This window comes from Pongo abelii, chromosome 16 (genome assembly GCF_028885655.2).
Source record: "Pongo abelii isolate AG06213 chromosome 16, NHGRI_mPonAbe1-v2.0_pri, whole genome shotgun sequence".
Lineage (NCBI taxonomy): Eukaryota > Metazoa > Chordata > Mammalia > Primates > Hominidae > Pongo > Pongo abelii.
In genome coordinates, this window is record NC_072001.2 from 94,394,665 (window position 1) to 94,401,930 (window position 7,266).

Genomic DNA, 7,266 nt, shown 5'->3' on the forward strand with positions numbered 1-7,266 from the left:
TCAAGCGATTCTCTCACCTCAGCCTCCCAAGTTGCTGGGATTACAGGCATGCGCCACCATGCCTGGCTAATTTTTGTATTTTTAGTAGAGACGGGGTTTCACCATGTTGGCCAGGCTTGTCTCGAACTCCTGGCCTCAAGTGATCTGCCCGCCTCAGCCTCCCAAAGTGCTGGGATTACAAATGTGAGCCACTGTGCCTGGTCCCAACTTTTTAAAATTAAATTTTGGAGAAGTTCATGGAGATATTTTTGACATGTAAAAATAGAAAAAAAACCATCCGTAGTGTGTGCATATATACACAGAAGTTTTGGTTTAATATACTTGCCATGCATTAGTCAGTTTTGATTCAGGTTACATAAGGGATAAAATATAAAAAGACATTTTAAAGTTTGAAATATGTGCTAAGTAGTTAGAGATTTGGCAGTTTTGCCACATTTCAAATGGGCCAAACATTAAAATAACTTATCCATGAATTTCAGGTTTCAAGGAAGGAGGAATATCTAAGACTATTTTTTTTGCGTGAGATTTGGTCTCAGCTTTTTGGTCCATCTGAATCCTGGAGGTCCCCGACTCTACCAGACCAAAAGGGTGTCTCTATTTTTTGTTGTTACTTCTCTGTTCTTGATGTAATGAGTTAAGTAGATGAAAGAGATTAAGGTGCAGGGAAGGGCTCTTCAAAGTTTAATGGTTCAGCTTTCCATAGTGATTCATACTTGTGAATCTTTTTCCTCTTCTGTTTCAAAGTAGCCAAAACTTGGAAAGTTCAAATTAATCTTTGGGCTCCAAAGAGCAATTCTGAAGGACTAACAGGTTTAATTCTCTCCAGTGGGAGGTGGCCTAGACAGGTGCCGGTTTTGGGGAGAGGCGAGAGTACCCAGATGTAGGTGACTATTCCTGTTCTTCCCTGAATGTCAGGCCAGTGGTCTCGAATCGTTCCCACAGCAACTGCTACAAAAGTGACTATCTTAATCCTTTGAGTAGATGGGATACCTCTTCTAGCTTTTCAGAGGTGAGCTGTTGAGTAGTAATGTCCGCTACGACAACATGCTCCCGGAATGGTGGTTCCTAAGAGCAAAGTCAGTTAATACAATTTCTCCAGGTATCCAGCTATCTCCAGGTGTGCAGTCCTGTGAAGCACTCTAAGAACTGTAAAAAATATTTCATAGGTATAGAAGGCGTTTGTAATACTGTTGGTTCAAATGTGCTGACATATAGCCAGTGGAGGAAGGTGTTTCTTTGGAAGCCTGCCATCTTTCTGTAACGCACCTTCAACCTGAGATGATTAAGAGTCATTACGTTTCCCAGTCCCATGTCATATTGACCAGTCCTGTGGTCCTATGGCTAAGCGGAGGACATGGCCACAAGCTGTGAGTCATGAAAAGGAGGGTGCAGGTGATAGGCAAAGGGACCCATTAGCCAGTTTACAATGACTGGCAACTGACCAGATAGAGCTTACCATATGTCCATGTAGAGTTGCTCATATTAGTCTGTAAATAATTCTATGCATAGTGAATGCAGCTTCTGAATTATTAAACCGATGCTATAAATGTGAACTGACAAAACCCACTTTTGGTCTCTCTTCATATTTTTTGTGCTCTCATTTCTCTCTACCTTCAGGTGTTTTTCCATCTGACTGTCACTGGATAGTGGAATTGCTCTGATTACCGATGCCTTTTTTGTTCTTTGGTATATTAAAATAGTAGTAACAGTTGATCTGGTGATTGGTGAATACAGTTTAATCTTTAATACCTTGTGATCCAGATATTTAACAAACACACATGAAATTTACTAAATGACAAGCACTGTGATAAAGACTTTTAAAGCCTATCCCCTTTAAACTTCATAATAACCTAATGAATAAGTGTTATTTTCTTCCCTTTAGAAATGGGGAAACTGGAACACAGGAAAGTCACTTGCCAAAGGCCAAATAGCTACAGACTGAGTATTCCTTATCCCAAATGCTTGGGACAAGAAGTGTTCTGGATTTCCGGTTTTTAAAGATTTTGGGATATTGGCATTATACCTACCACTTGAGCATCCCAAGTCTGAACATTTGATATCTAAAATGCTCCAATGGGCATTTCCTTGGAGTACACGTTGGCGCTCAAAAAGTTTTGATTTTGGGAGCATTTCAGATTTTTGACTTTTGGATTTGGATTTGGAATGCTTAACCTGTTTTCAGAGTCAGAGCCAAGTTCTGAATGCTCATCACCTGGCATATAGTATGGTATAATCACCCCACCAAACTTCTTCCAAAAGAAGCCAGGGTCATCTGCTGCAGATGTTTCTGGGCCACTAGGCCAATATTAACCAAATTATTATAGACACCATCTTAATGTAGAGGATCCCACAAGACTGTGACCTAATAAAACCCTCATTTTCCCTGTGCAGTGTGACTAACACAGTATTTGATACATAGTAGGTCTCAATAGATGATAAATAGACAGATGAATGAGCACATGAGTTGAATGGTGAGGAGCAAGTGAAGTGTCATATTTAAAAGAGTTAATCATCAGATTGATTCAAATGCGGACTTAACACTGCAGCTGTAACTCTGGGTCCGGGTCTTGGTGGCTCCTGCTTTGCTGAGCTTTAAAACTTTAGTAACTGGATGATGGAGAGATCTGGGGGGTGCAGAGGAGGGACCTGGTTCTGGAGTGGTGATGCTGGTTGTCAGAGGGCTGAGGGTGGTGGCCTTTTGTTAACTGGTATGGAAGCATTTCAATGTTTTAACAAGTATGGAAGTAACAACGTGAATTTGCCAAATAGAAACCTTGGAGGCCAGGTGCAGTGGTTCACACCTGTAATCCCAGCATTTTGGGAAGCCAAGGCAGGTGGATCACTTGAGGTCAGGAGTTCGAGACCAGTCTGGTCAACATTGTGAAACCCCATCTCTTCTAAAAATACAAAACTTAGCTGGGTGTGGTGGCACATGCCTGTGATCCCAGCTACTTGGGAGGCTAAGGCAGGAGAATCTCTTGAACCTGGGAGATGGAGGTTGCAGTGAGCTGAGATGGTATGTGAGTCTTGGTTGGACACAAGAAAATGCACTCCAGCCTGGGTGACACAGTGAGACTCCGTCTCAAAAAAAAAAAAAAAAACCTTAGAAGCCACAAGAAGTCAGCTCCAGTGCAATATCCTCACCTGATGATGTTTTCCAAGCTCCTACCGAGGCTGCTGAGACATATCACTGAAAAACTTTGTGGAGTTCGGTTTTGTTTCAACCAGGTATACTTTTTTGCTTTACTCCCATATCAACACTAGAGGGCAGTAGCTACCTTGAAGATGTAAACCAGGCTTCTCCAAGGTTGATGAGCCCTCTCTCCCTGCCTCTGCCAAGGGGAACCAACGGCTTCTGCGAAGCATGAGTATTGCCCCTCTGTTGTTTACGATGGGTCTGAATGTGGAGATGATTCCCGAAGGCATTTGCTGGAGGGCCAGGGATGTCCTTCAACCGTTGATAATATGCTTTTGTCTGAAAGATGGAAACCTTCCTATCAACTTTAGAGGAATTGTAGATTCAGCAATCATTTATTAAACATGGGTATGGGGACACCCTGTTCACCATCTTAGCAGACGACTGGCTTTTAACCCATGCTTATCTAATTAGGACTTCACTATTTACTGTTGCTAGTTAATTTTATATAGGCAAAAACCTCTTGGTGTCCCCTGGGAATCTGTAAGGACAATGTGCTATGAACAAGAATTCAGACGGGAGTGTTGGTTTGCGTATTCATAAGGTGTCTACTCAAAGATTGAACTCTTCCATACGTGGGGTGAAAGTTCCTGGCATTGACTGTATTAAATAGTCACTGTCCTAGCTGAACTCACAGGAGCAGATGTTTTCAGCACAACGGATGCATGCAAAGGCCGTAAAATATACCAAGAGAAGCTCAGTTTGGAAGCCCTGAAGTTCTTGGCTCCATCCTTCACTTCTGTGATCTAGGGAAAGGCTGTGAGAGCCTGTGCTGGTTGCTTAACCTCATTTTCCTTATCTTTAAAACAGAAGCGGCAGACACAATGGCTGTAGGGTCTCTCCAAGTTTTGATTTCTACAGTAAGAACAATATCACTTGGGAATGCACATAAAGCAAGACACAGAAATAGAATTTCCTGTATGTGAGTCTTGGTTGGTCACAAGAAAGGGAATGCATGCCCTGTGAGCTCTGTTTCGTTTGGAGACACTTGACAGGGTGCACCATGCTTTGATTACTCCTCACCAGTGGTTTCCACAGAGGGAGTGAGGGGCAGGTGATCTGCCAGTGTAATACGAAAGGCAATCTAGGTTCAAGCCTAGCTTAAAGGAAAAAGGAAAAGGAGGTATCCACAGGGAAAATGGAGTTGGTTTTATATTCAAATCTTACCTGAGATGCCAACAAAGTAATGACAGAAAACTGCATTTAGCTACATCAATGGAGGCTAAAAGAAGATAATCAGAGAGGCCAGGAAGCAACCTACTGCAGGAGGAGAGAGAGAGGGGGAGGGAGGGAGAGAGAGAAAGAGGGAGAGAGAGAAGGGGGGGGAGAGAGAGAGAGAAAGAGATGAAGAGAGAGGGAGGGAAGGACAGAGAGAAAAAAAGAGGGAGAGAGACAAAAAGACAGAGAAAGGAGAGAGAGAGAGGGAGAGAGGAAGGGAGAAAGAGAGATGGAGAGAGAGAGAAAAAGTGAGAGAAAGAAGGAGAGAGGGAGGGAGAGGAAGGGAGAGGGAGACAAAAAGAGAGGGAGAGAGAGAAAAGAGAGAGGGAGAAAGAGAGAGAGACAAGGAGAGAGAAAAAGAGGGAGGAGGAAGGACGGGGGAGAGGCGGAGAGGAGAGAAGGAGAGAGGGAGAGAGGGGGAGAGGGGGAGAGGGGGAGACAGGGACATGGGGGGGGAGGGGGAGGGGGAGAGGGAGAGGGAGACTGACTCGTGGTTGGAAGGTCCTGGGTTTAAATCCTGGCTCCACATGGGTAAGCGTGGGTAGGTGAGGGAGCTCCCTGAGCCTCTTTTTTCTCACCTGTTTTTCATAAACATGAGTTGCCTCTCCTCTCCTTCTTTTTCCTTGAATCTATAGTTCTAAGGAAAAAAAAGTGTTTCATGTTTCATGCATTCAATAAAACTTTTTCCCCTGGAGCTGAATAAGTAGAAAAGGCACCAGAAAGTGTAGTGAAAGAACGAGGGTACTCTAAATCTGGCTTGAAGGGACCGTACCATTTCCAGAATGTTCCACAGCTAAACATGAGCACACAGAAAAAGGAGACCAGAAAAGACAGATGGATGAGGGACCTGGAAAGTATCTTCATGTGAGTCCTGGTGTGTGTCCTGAAATGGACCTTCCTGGCATTAGTTTGTGTGACAGAATTCTTTTTTGCTGGAGTGGAACAGACACCAAATAGCAATAGTGATGATGTGGAAGGATCACCTTCACGTGACCTTGTGGGGGGTAGTTATATCAATGTGGTGAACCAGGGCAGGTAGAAGAACAAGGAAAAAACACTTACATGCAAATGTTTGTCACTTCTTGTGAACTTTCAGAAATAACCAGGTGAAACTCCTAATGGAATTAGAAATCCTTTATTAATAGCCAGGGAAAAACACTAGGAAGCGCAGGTGATTCCTGTGAGAACCAGTTTACAGGAGACCACATGCTATGTAAAGAATGAAGGAAATTGGAATTTCTTCCATGGAATAGAGATGTAGGGAGATTGAGTGAAGTTTAGCAGAAATCTTGCCTCTTTCAAAATTCTGTTTTTCAGGTCTCATTGAGTCTGAGTTAATACACGAGACACCAATAGGCTGGTTTAGAATTAGATGTCTTCATGATTTCACCTTTATGTATTTACTTTTTGGGGTTGCCTCATATTAAAGAACTTCAACTTCATCATTTTGTTAAAGGAACTTCAGCAAGCAAAAACATAGACTATCCACTAATCTTGCATAAAAAATCAATATTGCATTTGCATCGACTTCTCAGATCTAATTTACACTGCATATAGAGTATCCCCCAGTGAAGCTTAGCCCAAAGGAAAGAAGGTAGAGAGAAGAGGAAGAGAATGACTTAGATGAGGAGGACAGAAGAACGCAGAAGGGGAGGAGGCCAGGTCATGTATCAAGGCAGGTCAGAAGGGGACAGCTGGTGGTACACACAGAAGCAAGAAGAAGGTCATCATGAGAAATTCTAGGACTGCAGAAGGAGGGTGTGTTTAGAGATTCTGATTTCTCCAACAGAGGGAAACAGAAAAAGTCCAGAATCTTAAATAATGGGCTTGGGTCAGCCTCATGCATTCCATCAGGTCAGAGGGAGAGAGGGTGTGTGCCTGAGGATCCAGGTAGAGTTTCAGGTGACATAAATCAAGCCCAGTTGATGGTAGTTGGAGAAGATTCTAGAGAAGGAAATAGGAAATTGCATCCCTGGGTCAGAAACGGGCAGTCAGGTCTTTACTACTATACCCTCAAGAAATGACTGTGAATTCCAGGATGGCGTCTTCCTATGCTCTGCCCTACCCATTACTTACTCTCCTGCAGGGTATTAGATACTTCCTGTGCACCACCCCACGTACTCTTGGCTTTGCCTCTTATTTAAATGGCTGCCGCTGTGGCAGTCAATCTACGCAGGCTTTGACAAGCTTCCTGCAGCGTGGGCCTCACGGATTTTTGACACACAGCATGGCACGCCCAAAGACGTGCTCAATACTCACAAATGCTCAGCTGTGAAGTGGAGGGGAGCTTATGTCTCTTGGGGGACCCCTGGACCAATGAGGGGCAGGAGCTGATCAATAAATGCCTTCCTTCCCTTTCTTATTCCAGAGACTTGGCTGCGACTTCTCAGGTGATTCCATGAGATGTAAGTGGCCCCAGAGTGAGGGCCCATTGGAGAATGCAAATGCATCCCGGTATTGGCTTGCTTTCCTTCCTGCTCTCTCTGTCCTCAGCCCTGCTGCCTGGAATCACCCTTTCAGAGAAACTTACTCTCACATAAGCCTCTACCTCAGGCTCTACTCTGGGTAACCCAGGCTAGAAAAACAGACCAAAAGAGTGAAAAGGAGATGGGGATGTCTTCCCAGGAGGGCTTCTTGAATTCAGCAAGTCGCTGCAGGAAACAGGGGCTTCTCAGAACATACGGTGAGACTTTCACCATCCTTTGCTTTGGAGGGTGGTGAATATCTGGGGCAGCTACCTCTCTGGCTAATGATATTCCTTTTATAGGAGACATTTTTTCTGCTCTTCAGAGATCATTTCACATAAAAGTTAGACTTTGGGATTTAAAGTCCTACTCTCTTTTCCAGACCAA